The sequence below is a fragment of the Narcine bancroftii genome, chromosome 7, assembly GCF_036971445.1.
Source record: "Narcine bancroftii isolate sNarBan1 chromosome 7, sNarBan1.hap1, whole genome shotgun sequence".
NCBI classification, from domain to species: Eukaryota; Metazoa; Chordata; class Chondrichthyes; order Torpediniformes; family Narcinidae; genus Narcine; species Narcine bancroftii.
This window is the reverse complement of record NC_091475.1, coordinates 83,769,659-83,787,713: the sequence shown is the minus strand read 5'-3', so window position 1 is coordinate 83,787,713 and position 18,055 is coordinate 83,769,659. Positions and strand designations below refer to the sequence as shown.

The 18,055-nt window shown below is 45.0% G+C and overlaps 1 protein-coding gene across 6 annotated transcripts in view; it reads right to left on the bottom strand.

Moving 5' to 3' along the window:
- The window catches only part of tbc1d4 (TBC1 domain family, member 4), a 240,678-nt gene that overhangs the window by 118,007 nt on the left and 104,616 nt on the right, over window positions 1-18,055 (bottom strand). The gene's annotated exons all lie outside the window — the stretch shown is intronic.

Sequence of the window (18,055 nt, the reverse complement as noted above, 5' to 3'; positions counted from 1 at the left end):
ATTAATTTTGTTCAAATTTAAGATCATAATACATTGATCAGAATTTACCAGTAGAAGGTAGAATAGTCCTAACCCCAAAGATGGCTCCTTGCAAGCATGAAAGCGTTCAGGGTCCCAGTTAGGAGTGGTCAAGTGTGAAAAGCCAAACCCCATTTCTATCCCAGAACAATGAACGGCCAATTTAGTGGGATGCAAGTGTGAAAGGGGCTTTAGAAGCACACAATGAAGAGTTGTGCAGACAAATGAGAGGTTGCAGATTCTGGAACTTGGCTTCTAGGCTCATGCAATTACTTTAGCCCCTTTCACTCTTGCATCCCACTAAATTGGCTGTTCAGTGTCCTGGAAAAGGAATGGGAGTCTGGCTTTTCACACTTGACCATCCTAACTGGGACACTGAATGCTTTCACACTTGCAAGGAGCCATCCCCGGGGTTAGGACTGTTCTACCTTCTACTGGTGATATCATGACACATCGAGCGATGGTGAACCTGCCTTAAATCTGATCAATGTATTATGATCTTATATTTCAATAAAATTAATTATGTATAATTATAACATAATTAAGCTTTTATGTACAGCACAGTATGAGTCCTTCAGCTCCTGTTGTTGTGCCAACCTATATAAACCTTTATAAGGGACCATGGGAAAGTGCACCAATAAATAGTAATAACGAACAATTTTTAAACAGCGTGGGAATCTTGGTAGCGCAATAGCGCTCAATTCATACAGTGTGGGAAAGTTTGTACCGCTACAGTGCCCAATTTATATAGCAAGGGAAAGTTGGTAGCACTTTCACATACAATTTATAAGTACCATGGGGAAAAAGCAATGGTGGGCCTGTCCTCCCAGAATTCCATGTGACAAAGAAAGGGCTGTATGATTGGCTGCAGCAATGGAGCATTTATGGAGGGGTTTCTCTGCTGCACGACATTCTGGGAAGTGAGGTCCGCCATTGCTTTTTCCCCCCACAGACTTTATAAATTGTGCACTGTTTAAAAATTGTCTGCCATTGCTATTTATTGCATCTCTCTCTCACACTGCGACTTTCCCACGACAAAGTTTATACCATCATTTTAATCTTTTCTTCCTTCATGTTCTTGCACTACGCAAAAACTTAGGTTATTTCAATCACACAATGCTATTACCCGTTTCACACTTGCCTGATCTCAACACCAGCATCTGCAGATGCTGGGGATTGTATTTGGAGTCAAGGCCATCAATCCCCAGCATGAGATGACATAATCTGATGCCGGTGTTGAGTTCATTTTGCTTTAACATTTGGGACTTTAAAGGCCTGTTGGTGGTTAATTCCTGGGATCATCTACAAGTGTGAAAGGGGCTTTAGAGAAACACAATGGGCTGCAGACACTGTGATTTTAGTAAAACCAGCAAAATGCTGGAGGAACTCAGCTGGTCTTTTCAGCATCTATAGGAGACAGAAGCCACTTTCAGGTGCTCGGACGCAGATAATGCGCCGGCAGACGTGGCTGGGGGAGTGCAGCTGGGACATTCAGGTGGCTGCGGAGAAGGCGCCTTTCTATCACCTGAACATGCCAGCTGAAGGAGAGCCACGTCCGAGCGAACGCCGGCTCCTGTGGACTGTGGCTGTCGCCCCACTGCTGCTTTCAGGTGCAACAGGGGATTCTCGGAGGCAGAGAATATACCTATATGAGAAGGGTTAGGTAAGTGCTCCTCCTGGCCGTGTTCTCCATTTTCAGGTGGCCTCCTGACAGCCACATGGGGTAGATTATGTGGCTTTACATCGGGGTCTTTCGGCCACCTTAAAGTGCCTAAAGATACACTGCCGACATTTCGGGCCTGAGCACTTCTTCAAGAAAAAATAATCAGAAAAGGCAGAGCAGGATATATCAGAAAGTCTCAGAATTCAAATGGGGGAGGAATCCAGACCAACAAAAGGTGTTAATTGGAGGTGATAAGGGACTAGGTTGAATTTATCACGTTTATGCAAAAGGAGGCCAGGAATGGAGAGATGATTGGGAAAGAAGGGGGTGGGGGAGGGTTAATGAAAGCCAGAGGTGTTGATATTAATGCCATCTGGTTGAAGGGTGCTTTTGCCTGGGGGAGAACCTGGTCATAGTGCTTAGAAGCAGCAGGCAGTGCAGATGGGGAGCAGATTTTGTCCGGGATGCAATTACTTTCCTGACCACTAAGGGGTGATGTTGATTGTCTAACTGATCCCAAAATGGCCCAGAGCGACGTGAGGGAAAACCATCATTATTCAAATTCTTTCACTCCCACAAAATTTAAAATGTACAATTACCAGTAAAAGAGAATGAGTTTGGTGGGGCAGTCCTCACTTCTCCGAATCAGAATTTATTCTCATGAACTAGTTATGAAATTTGGTCTTTTTGCAGCAGCATCTTTAGTGCAAACATTTATATTATCTTCTTTGGCTTGGCTTCGCGGACGAAGATTTATGGAGGGGGTAAAAGTCCACGCCAGCTGCAGGCTCGTTTGTGGCTGACAAGTCCGATGCGGGACAGGCAGACACGGTTGCAGCGGCTGCAGGGGAAAATTGGTTGGTTGGGGTTGGGTGTTGGGTTTTTCCTCCTTTGCCTTTTGTCAGTGAGGTGGGCTCTGCGGTCTTCTTCAAAGGAGGTTGCTGCCCGCCAAACTGTGAGGCGCCAAGATGCACGGTTTGAGGCGATATCAGCCCACTGGCGGTGGTCAATGTGGCAGGCACCAAGAGATTTCTTTAGGCAGTCCTTGTACCTTTTCTTTGGTGCACCTTTGTCACAGTGGCCAGTGGAGAGCTCGCCATATAACACGATTTTAGGAAGGCGATGGTCCTCCATTCTGGTGACTTGACCTACACAGCGCAGTTGGATCTTCAGCAGCGTGGATTCAATGCTGTCGGCCTCTGCCATCTCGAGTACTTCGATGTTAGGGATGAAGTCGCTCCAATGAATGTTGAGGATGGAGCGGAGACAACGCTGGTGGAAGCGTTCTAGGAGCCGTAGGTGATGCCGGTAGAGGACCCATGATTCAGAGCCGAACAGGAGTGTGGGTATGACAACAGCTCTGTATACGCTAATCTTTGTGAGGTTTTTCAGTTGGTTGTTTTTCCAGACTCTTTTGTGTAGTCTTCCAAAGGCGCTATTTGCCTTGGCGAGTCTGTTGTCTATCTCGTTGTCGATCCTTGCATCCGATGAAATGGTGCAGCCGAGATAGGTAAAATGGTTGACCGTTTTGAATTTTGTGTGCCCGATGGAGATGCGGGGGGGGCTGGTATTCATGGTGGGGAGCTGGCTGATGGAGGACCTCAGTTTTCTTCAGGCTGATTTCCAGGCCAAACATTTTGGCAGTTTCCGCAAAACAGGACGTCAGCGCTGAAGAGCTGGCTCTGAATAGGCAACTAAAGCGGCATCGTCTGCAAAGAGTAGTTCACGGACAAGTTGCTCTTGTGTCTTGGTGTGAGCTTACAGGCGCCTCAGATTGAAGAGTCTGCCATCCATGCGGTACCGGATGTAAACAGCATCTTCATTGTTGAGGTCTTTCATGGCTTGGTTCAGCATCATGCTGAAGAAGATTGAAAAGAGGGTTGGTGCGAGAACGCAGCCTTGCTTCACGCCATTGTTAATGGAGAAGGGTTCAGAGAGCTCATTGCTGTATCTGACCCGACCTGTTGGTGACTATAATTTTTTTTTAAATTGTGGTTCATGCAAAGTCAGGCTGTGTCTTTGGTTCATTGATTATTCAGGAATCTGATGGCAGCGGGGAAGAAGCTCGTCTTTAGGCTACTGTACATTTTACTTGATGGTAGAAGAAAAAAGTGGGCATCGCCTGGGTGGTGGGGGTCTTTGAGGATAGAGTCTGCTTTTTTAAGACACCACCTCATGTCGATGTCCTCAATGGAGTGAAGTCTGGGGCCTGTGGTGTCACAGGCCAAGCTAAGAACCCTCTGGAGTTTAACCCTAAGAGTTGCCACCTCCAGACCAGACAGTGATGCAACCAGCCAGAATGCTCTCCACGGTACACCTGTAGAAATATACAAGACTCTTCAGTGACAAACCGAATCTCCTCAGAACCTCAAAGTATAGCCACTGGGGAGCCTTCTTTGTGACTGTATCAACATGGAGACTCCAGGGCAGATCCTTGAAGGTGTTGACACCCAGGAATTTGAAGTTTTTTTTGTTTTGACCTTCTCCACTATTAACCACAAAGAATGGACTGTTTAAAGGCAACAAACTTCCCCTTATTCGAGAAAAGATGTACTGTACTGTCATTGGAGGTCATCTAAAAGAGAATTATTGAGCTCCTAGCTGGAATGAAAAGGTTAATTGGAGGTGATAAGTGACTAGGTTGAATTTATCGTGGGTTCTTCAGATGAGCATCTGAAGTAAATAGATCAAGATCAATAGTCTTTGGAATCAATTCTTTGATGATTTTCTTCAAACATGTTCCTGTAAGGCTCTGGTCATTGACGTTTGGAGTTCTATTGGGTGGATGAACATCATCATCTTAATATGAAGCAGCCCAACCACACTCAACTGGAAGTGAATCAGGGCTGGATGGGGGAGGGAGGGATTTGGACCAGCAGTGAACAGACTCTCCCCCTCATCTCTTTTTAGACAAATGCATAAATATCTATTCTTCATTAAATAAACAGTTGCACAGCAGGAGCATATGGGCAATAAACAATCTGCCAGAGGATCTCAGCAGCACCAGTGGGAGAAAAAGAATAGTTGGCCTTTCAGTTCAGAACCCTTTAGCGAGACACGAAGAATTATTTTTCTCCAACTGATGCTTTGACCTCACTGCGCCCTTCTCCCCACATCTCAAATAGTCGTGGCTTGGTAGTTTTCATTGGTCACTGAAAATTGCTCGTGTGTAGGAGAAGGTTGGAATTGGAAGAGAGCTGATGGAAATGTGGGGCAAATAAAATGCAACTGGTTGCAAGATCAATGTAAAGGGCGTTTGGCGGTCAGCATGAATGTGATGGGCCAAAGGACCTTCTTAAACATGCTTTATGGCTCTGATCTCCATGGCACTGATCTCCATGTCACTGCCTTCATTACCACAGTAAGGTGTAGCATTACAATCACTGACACATGCCATCCTGTGATTGATAGCTCATCCCCAAATATTGAATTGGTGAAACATTGGAGACGCTGCTGCACAAGATCCAGTGTTCAGTGGCGACCAGACTGTAGGTCCCCATAGAGCCTGTGCCCCAAGCTTCAGTCCGCCCCTCAGCATGTACTCCTTCAGAGGGAAAGCATCAGATCCAATGGCTGTTCTGCTTGCTTAACACAGGGAAACAGTTTTACCTGTAAGTGAGGGCCGATCCTGGGCTGCCCTTGTGATAAGGTGGCGAGCATTCCTGCCTTTGACCACCCACCCCACTGTGTTCCCCCACATCACTAACACCCCTCTGGAATGGAGAGTCAGATTTCTGTGTGGGTGCTCTGCAAGACCAGATGTTGCTGTAACATCACTTCACTTCATCCGTACAGGTTTCTTTCCCTGATTCCTCTAGGTGGCACAGTGGTCCAGCAACTAGACATGCTGCCTCACAGCTCACAGGATTCAAGATCAACCCTGACCTTGGGTACCGTCAAAATGGAGGATCTCCCTGTGCCTGTGTGGATTTCCTTGTGTTGTTCTTGCTTCCTCCTACATCCCAGAGATGTGCTTGTCAGTAGGTTAATTGGCTGTAAATTGCCCCCAGTATGTGGGTGAGTGGAAGAACCTAGAGTGGTGGAGGCAATGGAAATGTTGGGAGAATATTAGATGGGGTTAGCCCAGAAATTTTTTTTTTGATGGTTGGCATGGATTCAGTGGGCCAAAGGGTCTATTTCAGGGTCAACACATTTTCCATCACTCCGGTCCAACTCAAACATGACCAACTGCAGAATTTTCCCATCCATCCACCCCTGGGAAAGTCCCAAATTTATTCCCGCTCTGTCAACTTCTGCTGCATGTTAAATCAATGCACTTAATGAGACAAAAAGCTGATTACCCAGTCAGTGTTCACATTGTCCTCTAATCCAGCACCTTCACCACAGAAACCATCTTCACTCACTCCACCACCAATGCACAGTGGTAGTATTTGTACCAGCCACAGGTTTCACTGGAGCAACTCACCAAGACTTCTTAGATCGCACCATTCAAACCCACTGCAATCTCACCAAAAGCACTGGTACATCACCACCTAAAACTGCCCTCCTCCGCTTCTGCCCTCCTCCATTCTTTCTGTGGCCATGTTCACAGGACCAACCCTTTTATCTGATGGGAACAGAAGTTTCAGTGAACTTCGTGACCGCACCCAGGTCTGGTGCTTTGTAAGAAGCACCAACAAGTAGGTTTACAAAGAAAAATCCATCCTGGAGCTAATTTGAAAGAAGTTGGTGAGAGGTCAAGTCCCTGTAGTATAATGGTTTCTAATTTAGAAGAACAACTTCCCTTCATACTATACATTGAACATAACAAATTGCTCCCTTTTGCACCAGGCAGGAACAAAAAGAAAACTGAATCTACATCGCAGAATATAAAATGAACCAAATCCTGATGAAATGGGCAGGTTTGGTGAAACACCATGGAGTCAAACAGCCCCTGCAGCCCAGTTCAAGCAAGCCACATAATGTCTTACAGAGAGCTTTTGGGACAGTTGGAGCTCTTGCACCATAAGGCATTGCTTTCTGCAGGAATGGGAATTAAATATCGGGATTCTCAAGTGGCAGGAGTGCAGATATCCCAACAGGGTACACCACAAAAGACTACAGAGAGGAGCAAGTTCATAGGGGGACGAAAAATCAGAGGATAATTCTGAAATCAAAATGGGACAAGTACACAAAGAATTTAGAATTGGTGCAAGTTAGGGCATGGGCCACTAAACCAAGTTTGAACAGAGCAGGACAGGAGACATTATTTGATGTTAAGGCAGAGAATTATAGTCAAGGGTTATGGGGAAAAGGGAGTGGGGCTGATTGGGAAAATGGATCAGTTTATGATGGAAAGGTGGAGTGGGCTTGATGGGTTGAATGACCCACTTCTTCTCCTATATCTTGCAGTCTTTATGATCTAAATAGTGAAAATTCCAATAGCATTTCGACTTTGTTTGTACAGTCCTACAAGGAATATTTGTGCTCTGACCCTGGAAGGCACAGGTCACGTCAGCTGCTCATCACTGTAACTGTACCTCGTACTAAGAACTTGACAGCTCTACTTGGAAGCCTCCATGCTGGTTACATCAGATGGGTTACCGGTTCAGTCAAACAGCTGCTTCACTCTCTCTCTCTCCAATTACTTTCAGAACTGAAGTGTTCCAGGAAATTGAAAACAACATTTTTTTTAAACATGTTCCTGGGATAAAGAGGTAAACAAGAAAGACTGGAAGACCAGAGTAGCACACAAAATGCTGGAGGAACGTAGTGGGTCAGGCAGCATCCATGGAAGGTAATAAACAGCCCATGTTTTGGGCCGAACCCCTTCATCAGGAGTCGTGGCTCCAGAGAGGTTTTATTAAGAGAAAAGACTGAGCAATTTTAGCTCGACAGTAGCTTGGAATTTTTTTTAGCATGAGTGTGAGAGTTTGTCATAACCACAAGCATAATGTATAGGTTCTCTGAAATTCTTACTCGCACAGATATACCAACAACAATGGAATAAATTAAATTGCCACAATACCTCTGGTTTAGAAAAATAAATAAATGTAAAAGGTTAGATCAATAAATATTTGCAGCTGTAGTCAGTGTAAAAGAAATGATGTTTCAATAGTGTGCACAGATCTTTTGATGATCCAGGGCAGTTTATGATTAGGGTAGTAAGGAGAGGTTCAAGAGCTGATAGCTGTTGCAAAAACTAGGGGTGCCATATTCAAGCAGTTATGAGAAGAGATTGTGACCAGGGTCATGGGACCCTTTATGATCTTAGCAGCTTTCTTTCAAGATCCAATATTCAAGATTTTATTTATTGTCATGCAATAAACAGTGTCATATTACATGAAATTGCTGTTATCTACTGTAAGGCAGACAGATTCGCCATCGGCAGAAATTTCCTGAAGCGCTTCTTACAGTCAGAGAAAGAGAAGCAAAAGAGTTCTCGCCAGTCACCGAGTGCCCATGGATTCACCCCAGCACTCTTGCAGTCTCTACAGCCAGAGCCCAGTCCAAACCATTAGCCACTCGAACTCCAGATCTGAAACTCCGATACGATTAGGAAACCTTCAGCACCTCACCACCCCCTCACATCCCGGTTCCGAGACCTGGTATCCCTTTGCCAGTAGTATGCTGCCCAGTGCGAGTCCTGTGACCGCAGTCTCCAGCAGCCCACCGCCTATGTGGTTCCGCAGAACCCCCTCACTTGTCCGCCGCCGTGGTCACCATCTCGTGGGTCATTTCCTCTGCTTCCCCTCAGTTAGGGGTGCCCCCCCACGTTTTCTGGTGGCCTGTGCCAGTCCTCTGCTTCCCTGTAGTCTGGAACTTCTTGTAGCTGCTGCCAATCATAGGCAACGTCATCTTGGGTGGCAGAGCCTGCGGTCGCAGGATCTTTTTAAAAAAACTACCGTCAGCTTCTTTAATGGGCCATTCAAAGCCTGTATGAAGCTGATGGCAGTCGGACTGGGTGGTTGGACCCTGCAGGAGCACTCTCCCACCGATCCACACCAGAGAGAGTGCTGCCGTTACAGCAGCTCAGGGAGTGCCAACAGTTTTTCCTGGGTTTCTTGAGGCAATATCTCACACGGATATCTACAGTGGATGAGAGGCCAGTGCCCATTATGAATGCCTAAGTATGCTACTTTCTACAGCTCTCAGCGATCCTGAGCACTCCAGTTTCCAAACCAAGTCAGGATGCAATCAATCAGTATACTTTCTATAGCTCACCTGTAGAAATTTGACTGAGTATCTGAGGACATGCCAGATCTTCTTAGAAAGAAGAGGTATTGGCATGCCTTCTGATTGGTTGCCTTGATGTGCTGGTTCCAGGAGTGGTGTTCCGATAATGTGGACTTCCAGGAACTTGAAAGTACTAACCCTCTCCACCTCTGCCCCATCAATGAAGAAGTGATCCTTCAGACTCCCCTTTAATTTTAAAATTTAGGAGAATGAACAATGATCTCAATGATGTACCCGAGAGGATGCTACAGCATACCGCTTCCATTGACGAGGGAATCAAGAACTATTGAGGATGTTGTTCAAACACTGGGCCCACAGCCAGGCCTAATTCAATTCAGCAAACATAAATAAGTCTGGGAAACTCACACTTACCAAAAGAAATTCTGTCTGCACCCCCAGAGATATCTTGGAGAAGTCAAGGAGAGATTGGGCTGTTGTTCTGGCCCGTGGTACAGGCCAGTGTGTTATGAGTCCAGAGGACCCCAAAACTCAGCAACAATAGAAATTCACTAAGACAAATCTTTACTTAAAAAGTTAATGTTAATTTTCTTTAAACATGAAAACAGGATCAAACTTTAACTTATTACTGTTAACTTAAGCTAACACCACCCCCCTTCTAATTCTAAGTGCATGTGTATAAGTTCAGAAAAAGTTTTGATTCACAGTCCAATCTCACTTCTCACTCCTCCAAGTTCACCTTTATCAAGCAATTCTAATACTGTGCACTGAATTTAACATTTATGAATTTTCACCAAGCTCTGGTGCTTAAATGGTTACTGCTCAGGAAGGTTCTTGCCAGTTTCAGAGAGAGAGATTAGTTGCTTGTTGGACACGCACTAACTGATTCCCTCCAATCAGCCACTTCAATGTTTTGCCGAACTTAAACACTTGAGCCAGCCAGTTCCTCTTGTATGGACCACAAGGGTTTTCAACAGGCTGAACTCAGAACTCACAATTTGTCTTCAAAATTGGGTTTCATCAAGCTGCCAGTTTGCCATTTTGCAGCCTCCAAAAGCCACTGCAGAAAAATGGACTTTCTCTCTCTCTTAGAGAAGACCTGTTTGGTCTCCTCTTTCGCTCTCTCTGCTTGCAAAACCACATGATCTTTTTAAACAGCAGACTGCAACCAGACAGATTGCGGAACCAGACCCAGTCTTCCGAGTCCGTTCATCTGTTGCTTTCAAAACAATAATCCATTACTCCACGGCATCAATCCAATTAAGTCTCTTGAGCTCAGGCTCTTCTATTTGCACCTCCTTGTGAAAACCGTTAGCAAAGCAGTTTTTATTGTCTTTACAAAGGGACTGGGTCTGGACTGTCTGGTTTGAGCAAAGCTCTTGCATTTTAAATGAAATCTGTATTGTGAAGTGTTCGTTTGCGATCTACACAATCTCCTTCAAAAACATATCTATATACAATATAAAATGATATCATCCGTCACAAGTGAAACAGGTACTTATAAGAAAAACAGTCATTCACATAATGTATTTAACCTAACAAACTGCATTCCTTAGCACTACCACATGAACAAAATAGATGGATGGAGGGATGTTTTGGCATGGGGAGGAATTTGCTCTCTCAAATACTCACGAATCTTTGAAATTGTCTGCCCTGGACAGACATGGAGAATATATCAGTTGATATATTTATAAAGATGATGATGGTCTAATTATTGGGGCACAGGGGATTTACAGGATTCAAAGCTTCGAGGGAAAGCAGGCTACCCAACATAATTCCACCTGCCTCCCTCACTCTATCAGACAGTGAGTTCCAATGGAACTCGGTCTTTCAGACTTAGTCAGCAGAGGGGATATACAAATAAAAATTTGGAAGACGAGTGGCCCAAATGGAGTCCAGTGGCAATTGTGTTGGCAGAAAGGGGAAAAACAAAAATCATATAGTAGTTGGAAATTCTCTTGTTTTTTTTTAATAAAACTTGAATTTGTCAGGTGTGTTCAAGAAGGTCGCAATATGTGGGCCGGCCGACAAGAGGAGAGGCCACAGTGGATCTGGTTCTGGGGAATGAACCTGGTCAAGTGCCGGACCCCTTGGTGGGAGGCATTTTGGTGAAAGAGACCACAACTCCCTGAGCTTCAACATAGCTATGGAAATGTCAAACTGGGGAAGGGCTAATTATACAAGGATGAGACAGGAACGACTTAGAATAAATTGGAAACAGATGTTTAAGGGTGAAAGCACAGAGGTAACGTGGAGGAAGATCAGGGACCACTTGTGCAGGGTCCAAGATAGGTTTGTCCCATTGGGACAAGGAAAAGATGGTAGGAAAGGGAACTGTGGCTGATGAAACAGGTCAGGCAATTTCAAGAGGAAGAAGGAAGCATACATTAGATATAGAAATATTCTCCCCAGACTTAATTTCAGGCTTACTGGTCTGTTCCACATTAACCTTCTGAAAAGGCTCCCCCCCACAGAGTTGTGGGTGCTTGGAATGCCTTGATGGGGAGGTGGTAGACGCAGAAACACTAGGAGCATTTAAGAGAGACCGACACGCTGAAAAAAGAAAAATAGAGGGTTATGGGATAGGGAGGGTTTAGTACTTTTATTTTAGGAAGGGATAAAAGGATTGGCACAACATCAAGGGCCGAAGGGCATGTACTGTGCAGTATTGTTCTGTGTCTACACCAAACATAATTCAAAATTAATCTGAAACTTTGGTGCTTACACATGATCCATATCCCTCTATTTCCTGCATAGTCATGCATTGATGTAGGAGCCTCTTAAACACTGCAATTGTACCTGCTTCCACTACTACCCTGGCAACCCATTCTAGGCACCTACCACACTGTGTAAAAAAAAACTTTCCCACACACAAGTTTGTCCTGCTTTTTCTTATACCTCATACCCAGACACCATCCTCTTAAATCTCTTCAGTATTCTTTCTAAGCCGCCACATCCATCCTTCCTGTCACGGGGCTATCAGAATTGTACACAAACCTCCAAGTGTGGCCTAACCAAAGTTTTATATGGCTGCAATACAACTTCTTTACTCTTAGTCTCAGTTCCCCGACCAATGAAGACAACCGTTTCATACACCTTCTGTACCACCTTATCGGCTTTCCTGGCCAATTTCTGGGAGCTAGGGACCTGGATTTCCTAATCCCTCTGTACATCAATGCTTTCAGAAGTCCTGCTATCAACTGCATACCTTCCCCTGAGATCTGATCTCCCTAACCCCCCATACTTGACCAAATTTTACTGTCAATTATCTGCTTACATCTGTAACTCTTCTATATCCTGCTATATTCTTTGAAAGCTCTCTGTTCTGACAATAATAATCTTTGTATCAACTTTTATATATTACAAACTACAGAAGTCCCAAATTTCAATCCCAATGGAATACCACTGTCTTACCCATAATACTCATTGCATTAACATCATCGATGTATCCTCAATTCCTCTACTTCAGCTTAAACCCTTTCACATAGCACTGCAAACCACCCTGCAAGGATATTGGCTGCCTTTGTAATTTAGATGCAGCCAGTTCCTCTCATACAGGTCCCAACTGGATGAGAGCCCAGGGATCTATATAACATTACTGCACCATACAACCACTTCAGCCAAACCACATATTCCTTAAAAAAAAGTACTAAATCCTCCCTTCCTCGTAACCCTCTATTTTTCTTCCATCCATATGCCTGTCTAAAAGTCTCTTAAATGTCCATAATGTTTCAATCTCCAGTCTTCGGCGAAAGCAGGCGGAGCGAAAGGTTGGCTGTTTTTATTAGCACTTCCTAGGTGAGTGCACTGTATATTATAAAGCTGAGCCATGCCTATGGGGTTAGTTCTCTGCTCAAGTTGCCAGATGTGGGAGCCATGGGTGACCTCCACCCTCCCAAATGACCATATCTGTGCCAGGTGCAAAGAGGTGGGGTTCCTTAGGGGCCAAGTTGATGAACTGGAGCTCCAGCTTGTTGACCTTAGGCTCGCAAGAGAGAGTGAGGAGGTAAGCGACAGGACCTTAAATCTTCCCACAGGACATACCTGCAGGGGATGTAATGAGACACAAGCATTAAAAAATAAAATTAAAGAAATGGAGTTGCAGCTTGATGATCTGAGGCTTATCAGGGAGAGTGAAGAATTTATAGATACAATGCTCAGAGAAGTGCTTACCCCTGGATTGGGGGGGTCAGGTAAGTGGACTACTGTCAGGGGAGGGGGGAAAGTTGCTAGCTCTGTGGTGAGCTCCCCGGTGGCTACTGCTCTTAGCAACAAATATAGTGTATTGGATGTAATTGGGGAAGATAACCTGCCAGAGGTTGTACCAAGGGAACCGGTGGTGCGAAAAGGAAGGAAGGGGAACAAGGTGGTCATTGGGGTCTCCATCGTCAGGGGAACAGACAAAAGATTCTGCGAACCTGACAAGTGTTCCCGTATGGTGTGTTGCCTCCCAGGAGCCAGGGTGCGAGACGTCTCGGATAGGGTTCAGAGTATCCTGGGGGGGGAAGGTGAACGGCCAGAAGTCCTGATACACGTGGGTACAAATGACGTGGATAAGATGAAGGAGGAGAACCTGAAGAGGGACTACCGTGAGCTCGGAAGGAGGTTAAGAAGCAGAACCTCCAGGATTGTAATCTCGGGGCTGCTACCTGTACTGTACATGGGTGGGGGCAAAAATAATAAAATCAGGAGGTTAAATGTGTGGCTGGAGGAATGGTGCAGAGTGCAGGGATTCAGGTTCATTGACCATTGGGATCTCTTCTGGGGAAGACAAGACCTCTACAGGAGGGATAGTTTACACCTGAATGTAATGGGGGCCAATATACTGGCAGTTAGGTTTAAAAATGCTGTCAGATTTGATTTAAACTAATTTGGCAGGGGGAAGGGAACAGGACTGATAGGGAAGCAGATAGGAGAGTGAATATAGGGGTGGTTCCGTTAGACGGTGAAACAATAAGGAAAAAGGGAACTAAAAAGAATAGGAGAGTAGGGGCAAGTGCATCGAGAACAAAGGTGGAGGGAGAAAGGAGATATGGTATTAGGTATTGTGTATGAATGCACAGAGTGTAAGGAATAAAATGGATGAGCTTGAGGCATAAATGGCAATGGGAGGTTATGATATTGTCGGAGTAACGGAGACATGGCTGCGGGAAGGGCAGGATTGGGAAGTAAATGTTCCCGGGTACACGTCCTATAGAAATGACAGAAAGTTAGGAAGAGGAGGTGGGGTAACTCTGTTGGTAAGAAATGAAATTCAGGCGTTTGAAAGGAAAGACATTGAAATAGGTGGGGTAGAGTCTGTTTGGATAGAATTAAGAAAATGTAAAGGCATGAGGACCATAATGGGGGTCATTTACAGGCCTCCGAAAAGTAGCTTAGATATCAGTAGAAGTATAAATCAGGAATTAAGAGTGGCATGTCAAAGTGGTAGCAATACAGTAGTTATGGGGAACTTTAACATGAAGGTGGACTGGGATAATCAGACGGGGGCAGGAGCACAAGAGACTGAGTTTATTGAATGTCTACGAGATACTTTCTTGGAGCAGCTAGTGGAGGAACCTACCAGGGGGAAGTCGATTCTGGACTTGGTGCTGTGCAGTGACGCAGAATTAATAAGTGACCTTGGTCATTAGGGAATAGTGACCATGGTATGGTTACTTTTGAGCTGCAATTAGAAAGGGAAAAAGAAAGGAAGTCGGAAGCATCTGTACTGCAGTTAAATAAAGGGGATTATGCAGCTATGAGGGAGGAGCTAGCCAAAATAAAATGGAAAGATACACTAGCTGGGAGGACAACTGGGGAAAAATGGCAGGTATTTTTGGACATTTTTCACAGGTTTCAGGACAAATTTATTCCAAAGTGGAGGAAAGGCTCTAGGAGATGCAAATGGCAGCCGTGGCTAACTAATGAAATCAAGTGTAATATCAAATCCAAAGGGAGTAAGCATAGGATAGTGAAGCGGAGTGGGAAGTTAGAGGATTGGGAAACCTTCAAAGAGCATCAGAGGGTAACTAAGAAAGTCATAAGAGAGGGGAAAATGAAGTACGAGAGGAAATTGGCAAATAATATAATGGAGGATAGCAAAAGCTTTTTTAAATATGTGAAGAGGAAGAAATTGGTTCGGTCTAAAATTGGTCCATTAAGAATGGAAAAGGGTGAAATTATTACCGGAAACAAGGAGATGGCTGAGGAATTTAACAAATACTTTGCAACTGTCTACACCAAGGAGGATATAGGTTATGGTCAGTTAGGGGGTAGTGGTCATGTGGTATCAAGAGACTTGGGGAACTTTCCTGGGGAAGTAGGGGATCTAATGGATATCTGGATCCAGAAACAGGAGGTTGTGAGTAAATTGTTTGGACTGAGGGCTATAAATCCCCAGGGCCTGATGGGCTGCATCCCAGGGTACTTAAAGAAGTTGCTATGGAAATTGTGGAAGCACTGGTCGACATTTTCCAAAATTCCATAGATTCGGGGGAGGTCCCTGAAGATTGGAGAGTGGCTGATGTGGTGCCGATTTTTAAGAAGGGAGGGAGGGAGAAAACGGGAAATTATAGACCGGTCAGCCTGACGTCGGTGGTGGGGAAGATATTGGAGTCTATCATAAAAGGAGTAATAGCAGAACACTTAGGCAGAAATAATAGTATAAGGGCTAGTCAGCATGGATTCCTTAAGGGTAAGTCATGCTTGACTAACCTTCTGGAATTTTTCGAGGATGTGACAAAGAGGGTGGACTTGGGAGAGCCAGTGGATGTGGTGTATTTGGACTTCCAGAAGGCCTTTGATAAAGTACCGCACGGGAGACTAGTGGGCAAGATCAGGGAGCATGGTATTGGAGGTAAGGTGCTGACATGGATAGGAAATTGGTTAAGAAATAGGAAACAAAGGATTGGGGTAAGCGGGTCTTTTTCAGGATGGCAGGATGTGACGAGTGGAGTGCCGCAGGGATCGGTATTGGGTCCTCAGTTGTTTGTAATTTATGTAAATGATTTGGATGAGGGGATTATTAATAACTTGAGCAAATTTGCAGATGACACGAAACTGGGTGGCAGTGTGGGGTGTGAGGAGGATGTCAGGAAAATGCAGAGGGACTTGGACAGGTTGGGGGAGTGGGCTGCTGAATGGAAGATGACGTTCAATGTAAGCAAATGTGAGGTTATCCATTTTGGGGGCAATAATAGGAAAGCTGAGTATTATTTAAATGGAGACAAGCTAGGGAGTGGGGAGGAGCAAATGGATCTGGGTGTACTTGTTCACCGGTCACTGAAGACTAGCATGCAGATTCAGAAAGCTGTGAAGAAGGCTAATGGCATGTTGGCTTTCATAAAGAGGGGATTGGAGTATAGGAACAGAGACGCCCTTCTGCAGTTGTACAGGGCCCTGGTGAGACCCCACCTGGAGTATTGCGTCCAGTTCTGGTCTCCAATTTTGAGGAAGGACATACTAGCTATAGAGGGTGTGCAGCGCAGATTTACAAGGTTAGTTCCAGGGATGGCGGGGTTGATATATGCTGAAAGGCTAGAAAAACTGGACTTGTATCTGATGGAGTTTAGAAGGATGAGGGGGGACATGATTGAGGCATACAAAATTATCAGGGGGATAGACAGGGTGAAGTCGGATTACTTGTTCCCAATGATGGGGGAGACGAGGACTAGAGGGCATAGTTTAAGAATACAGGGTAGGCCCTTTAGGACGGAGATGAGAAAACATTTTTTTACCCAGAGAAGTGTGAATCTGTGGAATGCTCTGCCACAGAGGGTGGTAGAGGCAGATTCGCTGATTATGTTCAAAAGAGAGTTAGATAAGACTCTAGTGGGCAAAGGAGTTAAGGGTTATGGGGATAAGGCTAGAAAGGGGTACTGATGGTAGTGATCAGCCATGATCTGTAAAATGGCGGTGCTGGCTCGACAGGCCGAAGGGCCTACTCCAGCTCCTATTGTCTATTGTAACATCCCTGGGAAGACATTTTAGGCACCAACAACTGTCTTCTTTTAAAAAACTTATCTCTAATGTCTCCCCTAAACTTCCCTCCCTTCACTTTATATAAACATGGCCTCTGGTGCTTGTTATTCCTGCCCTGGGAAAATAACTCACCCTATCTATGCCTCTCGTAATCTTGTCATCCTCTATGAAGTCTCCTCTCATCATTCTCAGATTTATTATCAAAGTACATACATGACAATCACATATGACCCTGAGATTCTTTTTCCTGCACGCAAGGCAGAATTACCACTAATTAGTAGTGCAAAAAAAACTGTACACAGCATATACATGTAATCAAATAAAGAACTGTAAACAGATAACAAATGTAAACAACCTGACTGTGCAACACTAAATAAAAAGTGCACAAGTCAGAGTCCTTAAATGAGTCCCTGATTGAGTTTGTTGTTGAAGAATCTGAGAGTGGAGGGGGAGCAGCTGTTCCTGAACCTGGTGGTGCAGGTCTTGTGGGACCTAAATTTCTTTCCTGATGCCGCCAGTGAGAACAGAGCATGTACTGGATGGGTAGATTCTTGACGATTGCCTGATTGAGTTTGTTGTTGAGGAATCTGAGAGTGGAAGGGGAGCAGCTGTTCCTGAACCTGGTGGTGCAGGTCTTGTGGGACCTAAATTTCTTTCCTGATGCCACCAGTGAGAACAGAGCACGTGCTGGATGGGTGGATTCTTGATGATTGCTGCTGCTCTCCCTCAGCAGTATTCCCTGTAGATAGAGGGAAGGGTTCTTGACAGAGGGGAAGGTTTTGCCTGTGATGCCCTGGGCTGTGTCCAGAGGGCTGTGTAAAGTGGGCTTTACACTCAGGGGTATTGGTGTCCCTATTCCAGACAGGGATGCAGCTGGTCGGCACACTTTGCATCACACCTCTGTAGAAATTTGCCAGGGTTTCTGATGTCATACCAAATCTCCACAAACTCCCGAGGAAGTAGAGGCACTGATGTGCGTACTTCACAATGTCATTAGTGTGTTGGCTCCAGGAAAGATCCTCCAAGATAATGACTCCCACGGACTTAAATTTGCTTACCCTCTCCATTTCTGATCTCCAAATGATCACTGGATCATACACCTCTGGCTTTCCTTTCCTGAAATCAACAATCAGCTCTTTAGTTTTAGTGATGTTGAGTGCAAGGTTGTTGTTGGTGCACAATCCATCCAAGTTTTCCCCTCAGCCTCCTGTATGCTAACCCATCCCCTTCCTTTATACAACCCAGTACAGTGGCATCATCAGCAAGTTTGTAGATGGT